Source organism: Ovis aries, chromosome 1 (genome assembly GCF_016772045.2).
Source record: "Ovis aries strain OAR_USU_Benz2616 breed Rambouillet chromosome 1, ARS-UI_Ramb_v3.0, whole genome shotgun sequence".
NCBI lineage: Eukaryota > Metazoa > Chordata > Mammalia > Artiodactyla > Bovidae > Ovis > Ovis aries.
Window position 1 is genome coordinate 33593004 of NC_056054.1, and position 9975 is coordinate 33602978.

The window sequence follows — 9975 nt, forward strand, 5'->3', positions numbered from 1 at the left end:
CTGATTCAAAAATTACTCTTTCAGAAAGATGTCTTTGATTCCTTTCCCCAGGTGCTGGTGACCTTTATCTTCTCTATACCTCTCTAACACTCTTCCTGTGTCCAGCTAATAGCCTTAGTGCTTTATGCCTTACATTACAATATTTTATGCACGTCCTGCTTCCCGCCATTAGATACCAGTTCCTTGGGAGGCAACTAAGAGACCAGCCTCTGCTAGGAGATGTTAGCACCTTTCCACAGATTTTATATTTCCTCTACAAAACATAATTTAAGGCATAACTCTGTCTAGGTGGCTTGTCTGTGATGGTAAGATGGGATTCTGGTTCCAACTGAGATTCTATCAGTCTACGTGTCCTGGAGTGATTTAGTTTTATTTATTTATTTTTTTAAGCTTTAAAATAACACAACTTACTCTCTGACAGTTGTGAAGGTCAAAAATCCAAAATAATTCTTAAGGGGTTAAAATCAAGGTGAAAGGAGAGCTACTTACTTCTGGAGGCCCTAGGGAGAGATCCATTCCTTGCTGGAAGATTCTAGAAGCAGCCAGCATTTCTTGGCTCCTGACTGCATCATGGAGTGATTTAGTTTTAAATTCAGCCTGCCTCAATATGATTGTTTGTTTCCTAGAAGTAATGGGGGCTTCCTATAAGGAGTGAGGATTGGGGGCTGTAAGTATAAGATGTACAAATTTCTTCTCAGTATAACAAAATGATATCACTAACAGTAATAAAAGTCAATGTTTCTGTAGCATTTTATAAATTAAAAACCACTTCCCATCTGTTACGTTGTTTCATTCTCATAATCACCTTATAGGGTAAGTAGCCCTATACCCATAAAGGGAAACTGAAGCCAAGAGTTCTCCAAGGCCCCCACTGACAGCTGGTGAGTGGCAGAGCCAAAGCTAGAAAGCAGTCCTCAATCTCCAGACTCACACTGCTTTTAACAATACAATAAAGGCTACTGTGGCAATGGTTATTCTTGTAACAGTACGCTGTTATCGTTTAGTTACTCAGTTGTGTCTGACTCTTTGATACCCCATGGGCTGTAGCCTGCCAGGCCCCTCTGTCCATGGGCTTTCCCAGGCAAGAATACTGGAATTCTTGGTTGCCGTTTCCTCCTTCGGGGATCTTTCTGACCCAGGAATCAAACCCATGTCTCCTGCATTGGCAGGTGGATTCTTTACCACTGAGCCAGTTGGGAAGCTCAATTATATTAATACATGGATTTATATACATTACTATATACACTATGTACTCTAGTTTTGCTTTCAAATTAATTAATTCTAGTTTTTACTGTTTCTTTTCTACTTCCCATCACTCTTTCTCTAATGTGGAGGATTCACTAAGAACAACACTTTGGTAAAAATGTTTACAAGTTTCATCTTCTTATTTAAAAATAGTAAATTATCTACACAGAGTTTTAGCATTCTAAAATATAATACTTTTGGTTATTTTTAAAAATTGCTATTTTTATGAGCGGTGAGCTTGTTACTATATGTCTTCACTGTTCTGTTAATTTTATCAATAAGAAATTATTATTTTTTTTTTACCTTTTGCCATCTGGAAATTGCTTTCTCTAATTTTTAATTTCTCTTGCTTTTTCTTTATGTTTATCTGACTTACATGGTTACATACTTATTATTTTAAACTTTTCATGACAGTTTATATACCAGTCTATTATATAAAAATATCACCATTTTTTGTTTTAAAATCTAATCAGAGAGTTTTTATCTTTACAAGCTTTTTTTCTGTTTATTCATGTATGCTTTATAGCTCCTTTAGCATCCTGGTTTAATATGGGGTTTATAAGAGCTTCATGTCTTTTTCAATTCAAACTTTCATGAAATCTTATTTTATTACCTCCAACCTCCTCATCTACTCTTCCCTTTGTTTCCAAATCTCTGCATATTTCCCCAAGGAAACCAGCAGATTGGATATATCAACAATTCAGTGATATATTTATATAAGGGTAGTACTTCTCAGACTTTTGTATATAAGAAACATTTAAAAATAGTATATTTATGGATACCAAAGGACCTTATAAATATCATGTGCATTTGAATGAAAACAGAGAGGAATAATAAGTTTTCTGGATGATCTATTTGTTGTAAGAAATGATCACATTTTATCCATATGTTCAATGTACAATAAACATTGAATAATATCAGAAATATATGGTGCTTTTATAAGAAATATATGTGACAAAGACCAACAATCATCCAAAAGGCAGTATACATGAGCTGATCCGAGCTGATTCAAGCTCTCTATGCGTCATGCTGCCATGGAATGTTCCAGGTCTGTGCGTCCACCAGGCATTCTAATTAGGGTGTGCTATTTCTCCATTTCTTCTGCCCAGACCAGATTATGCTTTAATATAGTATAATCATATACTGTATTAAAGAATACACACACACACTTTTCTTACATATATGCGAACAACAACAACAAATGTGTTACATTACATTTTAGAAAAAAAATCCCAAGTTTTTGTTTTTTTTTTTACCCTTTATTGATTACTTTTTCAGGACAGCAATTATTACATGGATCTCAAGATTTCACAGAAAATAATTTGGGAAAACTTACCTTAGGAAAAACTAGGTTGTAATCATTCTGGAAAAGAGAAAACCATGGTGTGCTGATAAATGTGAAGACGACATTATTCATCCATCTAGTAACTCATTCTTATGACAGACACTTATGAAGCACTTTCTCTCAGTCAGACGCTGTGCTCAGCTACTACAACTAAGATGCTGAACAAGCCATACTCCTGGCCCTTATGAAGATCACTGTCTCAAGCGAGTGGTCATAGGAAGGTGTGATGGGTGCCCTAGTAGCAGGATAAAGCAAGCACGGAGAGGGCGGCTCACCTGACTGGGGTGCAAGAAGGCAGTCGTATAGGAAGCCTGGATGGCTGAGGAGGCGTTTCCTGTTGGTTTTACGTATTCATTTATGATGTGTTTGTTTGAGTGTGTCTGGTCTTAGTTGCAGCATGTCAGCCCTTCATTGCTGGCAGCTGGCTTCTCTGTAGTTGGGGCACATGTGCTTAGCTGCATGTGGTATATGGGATCTCAGCTCCCTAAACAGGGATCGAACACATGTCTCCTGTGTTGAAAGGCAGATTCTTAACCACTGGACGATCAGGGAAGTCTCAGAAAAGAGTTTCATGGGAGGGAACACCGGGACCACCACTCAAGCCCAGAGAGAAAGGTCCTCTAGCTGTGCGTAGTCTGCTGGGACACATCTAGCTGTCCATGGACCAGGGAGCGCATGATCTCAGTGGTAGTGTGAGCAAAAGCCCCTCTCTGCTGAGCATCAGTGTCGGGTCCCAAACTTATATTCTTGGAGAAGTTTCAAGAATTTGGGGTGTGGTGGGTCCCAGGGGCCTCAGGAGATGATGATGGACAGTATTGGTGATTTCTATTCATTAAACATCGAATATAGTTGAAAGGGGCTGTCCAGTGGCTAGAGGGTGCTATTCAATGGCGGTATATTGTCTCAGATGCTAGTTGGGGGTTGACCCAAATGAGGTGAGAAATCACAGCTGCCTAAGATCCTTTATACCAAGGCTAGATGTCTTTTCTAAGCCTTATAGATTGAATACTAGTAGATCTTTAGCTCATAGAAATGGCCTAATGATTATGTCCACGTGATTCTAAGTCCTCTAAAAAGAAATTCACAATGTGATCTTAGACAGTTCATCTCTCTGGGTGCTAGTTTCACTGTCTATAATTTGAGAATCACAAACAGGATCAGGGATGACAAATGCATGCCTGGTGTGTTATTATTCTGCATTCACGCATCCAGGACCGATATCCTTAATCGATTGCTACACACCCTCTGGCTGCATCCAAACATGGACGCAGACTCCGTTTCAGCACTGCTCCACATGTCACTGTCAGATAAACCCTCATGTTTCCCCTGGAATCTGATGTTACTTTTGGTTCTAACATTTTGTTTTTAAGGAATGTAGGTAACTGTTCAGTGCATGTTCAGTTTGTATGTGAACAAAGAAAAGTTAAACCATCATGGCATGTTGAAGTCCTGGGGGTAAGAATGATTTCAGTTTCTGTACATTCAACAGGAATAAGAAGCAGCATGTACTTGTCTATTTGTTTGCTTGAAATTGTACTGTACAACTGTGGGACATTTTTGACACCCTTGGCCCCCGAAGTGTGCCTGGTGTTTGCTGACAGTTTTGCATTTCTGAGATCTAAATTTTTCAGAGTTGAGGGGCTGCTTGCCATTTAAAGAAAGGTTGTGGTGATTCCATCCAATAGACAACTCTTGTGTATTACAGGTAAGTACCCTGTGATTTTCCTGTGGTGCTTTTCAGATCTGTTCTTCTTAGATGGAACATACTGAGTACTAGCTGAATTAAGTGAGTTCTTCACTGAGCACAGGAAATTTGGGGGTTTTCACCTTTTGGTTTTATAAAATAATTTTTAAAAGGTTTAAAATCCAGAAATATTAACCTTTGGTAATGATGTTGGAGGTGTGGTAAACTGGTATTTGTGTCTGAGTGTTCAAAACCTCCCTTCTGCATAGAGATTGAGTTGCTCCCTGTCCTGCAGACTAATCCAAGCTTAGAACATTCTCCCAGCCACAGCAACTCCGCTGAGCTGGGAGAAGTGAATTGGTCCAGTCCCATAGCAGGAAATGCCTAGCCTACTTGAGCCCTATAATACATACTAAGTGTCCCCTAAAGAGTTACTTCCAGGTTCTAGGAAGAATCCCAAAGGTGAAAGAAATTTGGGGGAAAAAAATAGAAGGAATCTTTTTCCTTCACCTTTTGGCATCATCCTGCTCTTCTGATATCAACATCCTTCTCCCAGAGCCTAGCTTATTCCAACTCTCTAGGGGAAACATGGTCTTGTCCACAGGTAGCTTAAAATCTTCAGGGAAAGTCAGCTCTATTTGACAAAACTGTGCAGTCATTTGTTCACTTAACATGTGTCTCATGTTGACCTCCTATGTTCCAGGCATAGAGGAGATGATGGTGTCGCCTTCTCTGCTGTCAGGAAGATCGGCCTAGGGGAGGAAGTAAGCCAGTGAAGCAGGTGGTGCTGCAGTGGCCGAGGGTTACAGTGCAACTGGAACACAGGGGGCCGGATATGGCCCATCCCTAGGAGGGGATGGCCTTGCGATTGGCCAAGACACCTGGGAGATGCTGACCATCTGAGTCTGACAGACTAGCAGGAGCTGGCTACTGTAGGGATAGAGAAACCAAAATGCAGATGTAGAGATCACAAATGTTAGGGCTCGTCTCTAGTCTTTGGAGAAGGCGATGGCACAGACTCCAGTACTCTTGCCTGGAAAATCCCATGGACGGAGGAGCCTGGTAGGCTGCAGTCCATGGGGTCGCTAACAGTTGGACACAACTGAACGACTTCACTTTCACTTTTCACTTTCATGCATTGGAGAAGGAAATGGCAACCCACTGCAGTGTTCTTGCCTGGAGAATCCCAGGGACAGAGGAGCCTGGTAGGAGGCCGTCTATGGGGTCGCACAGAGTCAGACACGACTGAAGCGACTTAGCAGCAGCAGTCTCTAGTCTTAAGAAACTTTCCATCTTCTAAGAGCAAGACTAGACTTCATTGCTGAGTTCAGCTGGGTCAACAGACTTTTATGGAGTTTTTGTTATGTACAGCAGAGAAAAACTGCTAAATGAGAACACTAAGGTGGCTCAGATGGTAAAGTGTCTGTCTGCAATGCAGGAGACCCGAGTTCGAGCCCTGGGTTGGGAAGATCCCCTGGAGAAGGAAATGGCAATCCACTCCAGTACTATTGCCTGGAAAATCCCATGGACAGAGGAACCTGGCAGGCTGCAGTCTATGGGATTGCAAAGAGTCAGATACGACTGAGCGACTTCACTTCAAATGGTGTCTGACTAGGTGCCCGTTCTAGGGATAACATTATATTCTAAATGGTGGGAAACAGACCATGTGTGGTTGGACATACTTTGCTCTGAAGATGCAGGTCATTCAGCTGTTCAGAAGATGTGGCCAAGGTCGTATGATCTACTGGGATCATCCCATGATGGAATTCTAACCCAGCTAGGGTGACCAATTTTAGGACAGCATTCCTGCACTGAGTTCACCTTTCCCACCTGTACATGTTTCTGTGGCTCCAGGAGTCACATTGTATGAAGGGTATTTATTTGAGAGTCTGCATCTGCAGGAGTGAGTTCTTTGCTTCATCTGGCACTTAGTGAGAGACAAGGGCAAGTGGATTGAATAGGGAAAAGTCAGAAAGTGCAAAGGGTTTTAAGGACACATGCCGGCTTCCCTGGAGGCTCAGTGGTGAAGAACCCACCTGTCAACGCAAGAGATACAGGCACGATCCCTGATCTGGGAAGATCTCACATGCCGCAGAGCAACGCAGCCCATGAGCCACAACTATTAGGCTGTGCCCAAGAGCCCAGAAGCAGCAGCTATTGAGCCCATGTGCCGCAACCACTGCCCATGCACCCTGGAGCCTGTGCTTGGCAACAAGAGAAGCCAGCACAGTGAGAAGAATGCACATGGCAGCTAGAGCGTAGACCCTGCTGTCTGCAGCTGAGAAAGACCTACGCAGCAGTGAAGACCCAGGAGAGCCAAAAATAAATCAATCAATAAATAAACCGTTTCCTCTCTTTACAACACAACTACAACAATAACACATGCTAACCCTGGTTTTGGTAGCCATCATAGTCAACAAAATAGTCCAAAATGCAGTACTTGGATGCAATCTCAAAAACGACAGAATGATCTCTGTTCATTTCCAAGGCAAACCATTCAGTATCCCAATAATCCAATGCCCTATGCCCCAACCAGTAACACTGAAGAAGCTGAAGTTGAACGGTTCTATGAAGACCTACAAGACCTTCTAGAACTAACATCCTGGAAAGATGTCCTTTTCATTATAGGAGACTGGAATGCAAAAGTAGGAAGTCAAGAGATACCGGGAGTAACAGGCCAATTTGGCCTTGGAATACAAAACGAAGCAGGGCAAAGGCTAACAGAGTTTGCCAACAGATTGCACTGGTCACAGCAAACACCCTCTTCCAGGAACACAAGAGAAGATTCTACACATGGACGTCACTAGATGGTCAATAGTGAAGTCGCTCAGTCATGTCCGACTCTTTGTGACTCCATGGACTGTAGCCTACCAGGCTCCTCTGTCCATGGGATTCTCCATGGAGAAGGGAGTGGATTGCCATTCCCTTCTCTAGGGGATCTTCCCGACCCAGGGATCAAACCCAGGTCTCCCGCATTGGAGTCAGATGCTTTACCGTCTGAGCCACAAGGGAAAGAGCCAATAAATGGTCAATACCTAAATCAAATTGATTATATTCTTTGCAGCCAAAGATGGAGAAGCTCTATAGAGTTAGCAAAAACAAGACTAGGAGCTGACTGTGGCTCATATCATGAACTCCTTATTGCCAAATTCAGACTTAAATTGAAGACAGTAGGGAAGACTACCAGACCACTCAGGTATGACCTAAATCAAATCCCTTATGATTATACAGTGGAAGTGACAAGCCTTTGACTGTGTGGATCACAAAAAACTGTGGAAAATTCTGAAAGAGATGGGAATACCAGACCACCTGACCTGCATCCTGAGAAATCTGCATACAGGTCAAGAAGCAAGTTAGAACTGGACATGAAACTACAGACTGGTTCCAAATCAGGACAAATCAGTTCCAAATCAGTCAAGGCTGCATATTGTCACCCTGCTTATTTAACTTACATTCAGAGTACATTATGCAAAATTCCAGGCTGAATGAAGCACAAGCTGGAATCAAGATTTCCAGGAGAAATATCAATAACCTCAGCTATGCAGATGACACCACCCTTATGGCAGAAAGTGAAGAGGAACTAAAGAGCCTGTTGATGAAAGTGAAAGAGGAGAGTGAAAAAGTTGGCTTAAAATTCAACATTCAGAAAACCAAGACCATGGCATCTGGTCCAATCACTTCATGGCAAATAGATTGGGAAAGAATGGAAACAGTGTCAGACTTTATATTTTGGAGCTCCAAAATCACTGCAGATGGTGACAGCAGCCATGAAATTAAAAGATGCTTGCTCCTTGGAAGAAAAGCTATGACCAATCTAGACAGCATATTAAAAAGCAGAGACATTACTTTGACAACAAAGGTCCCTAGTCAAAGCTATGGTTTTTCCTGTAATCATGTATGGATGTGAGAGTTGGACTATAACAAAACCTGAGTGCCGAAGAATTGATGCTTTTGAACTGCGGTGTTGGAGAAAATTCTTGAGAGTTCCTTGGATTGCAAGGAGATCCAACCCAGTCCATCCTAAAGGAAATCAGTCCTGAATATTCATTGGAAGGACTGATGCTGAGAAAGATTGAAGGCAGGAGAAGAAGGGGTCCACAGAGGATGAGATGGTTGGATGGCATCACTGACTCAATGAATATGAGTTTGAGTAAGCTCTGGGAGTTGGTGATGGACAGGGAAGCCTGGCGTACTGCAGTCCATGAGGTTGCAAAGAGTCAGACACGACTGAGTGATTGAACTGAACCCTGATTTTTATACAAAGTTTAGCCTTCCTTCTTGATCCAAACAACAGTGATCATAAAAGCCAATAGCAATAACAAAAACATCTAAAGCAACAAAGAGCAACAAAAGTAATTCATTCCTAATGTTGAATTAGGTCAGCCTTTTGAAGCAGCTAAGCATCTCCTTGGAGAACTGTATCATGTTGGTCCCTGAATTCTTGCATCAAGCACCTGGCATCTGGAGAGGACCAAACTGCTGGATGTCGACCAAACCATGAGTGTGGAAGTTAGGGGCACAATGACACAAGCTCTGGAAGTGCTTGACAGATTTGAGAGACATTTATTGAGCATTTACTATGAGCTACATATTAGAGAGTTAAAAACAGCATATGTTTTGGTTGGCAAAAAACTCATTTTTTCAAGGGTGCTAGAATTTACTGATGGTCTATGGTATGTGGATGCATTCCTATATCTGTTTGCTTTTGTAAGGATCCTAGCAACATATTTTAAAAACGCTTATTTATTTATTTGACTGCGGCACGTGGGATCTGGGCTGAGTCCCGAGGGACCTTTTGTTGTAGTGCATGGACTCCCCAGTTGTGGTGCGTGGGCTCAGTAGCTGTAGCGCACAGGCTTAGCTGGACCACAGCACGTGGGATCTTAGTTCCAGGACTAGGGATTGAACCTTCGTCCTCTTCATTCCAAGATAAGTTCTTAACTGCTGGACCACCAGGGAAGTCCCAGGATCCTAACAACTTACGTAAGAGAAGATGGTGATGAAAGGTGAACTCCCAGGGTGTATATAGGGGCAAAGACTCTTACTTTTGACCTTTACTTTTCCCCCACCATGCCGAGGAAACTTCTGGTTGCAACAGTAGCAGTTGGGAGTGACTGCAGACGGGGCCTGAGAGAGGTGAAGAGCACCAGATCCTTGGGCTTTCAGAGGTGCTATCTCCCTTCAAGCTCACAGAATTCCCACTTCAGAGATGGAGACACTGAACCTCCCTGAGATTGGGAGACTGGCCCGGAGTCACTTTGCTTCAAAAACGATATAACACTGATCATAGGTTGGTCTTTGTTTAACCTTCCATCTTCTATCCTGATGAAGACATAATGGCCCCTCTGCTCCTCTCTCTGGGGGAAACCAGGCCCTTCATTTTCACTGCCCTACCTGTTCAGAGTGCAGCGGTGACCACCACCCCAGGAGCTCAGCACCTCTGAGTTTCTGCTCAATAGCTGTATGGCTTTGAGAAAGTCACTCAATATTCTGGCTCAGAGTCACTTCATTATAAAATAGGAATGGTGCTACCCAGATTCAGATCTTGATTCTGTCGCCTTCTGGCTTTGTTTCCTTGGACTTCAGTTTCCTTGTCTGTGAAACAGGGTGAAATCGTATCTGGTAGGTAACATGAGCTAAAGCACACGAAAGTGACCTGACAAACCCCTAGCGCCTAGTTGGCACTCGTTAACTGCATTTC

The 9975-nt window shown here is 42.5% G+C and overlaps 1 long non-coding RNA gene across 1 annotated transcript in view; it reads left to right on the forward strand.

The window, feature by feature from the left end:
* Positions 1 to 1541: 1541 nt before the first annotated feature.
* LOC121819415 (uncharacterized) overlaps positions 1542 to 9975 on the forward strand; it is a 30396-nt gene continuing 21962 nt past the window's right edge. The window contains exon 1 of the long non-coding RNA XR_006059655.2: positions 1542 to 9564. This is a non-coding gene — a long non-coding RNA (uncharacterized LOC121819415). The remainder of the gene's footprint in view (positions 9565 to 9975) is intronic.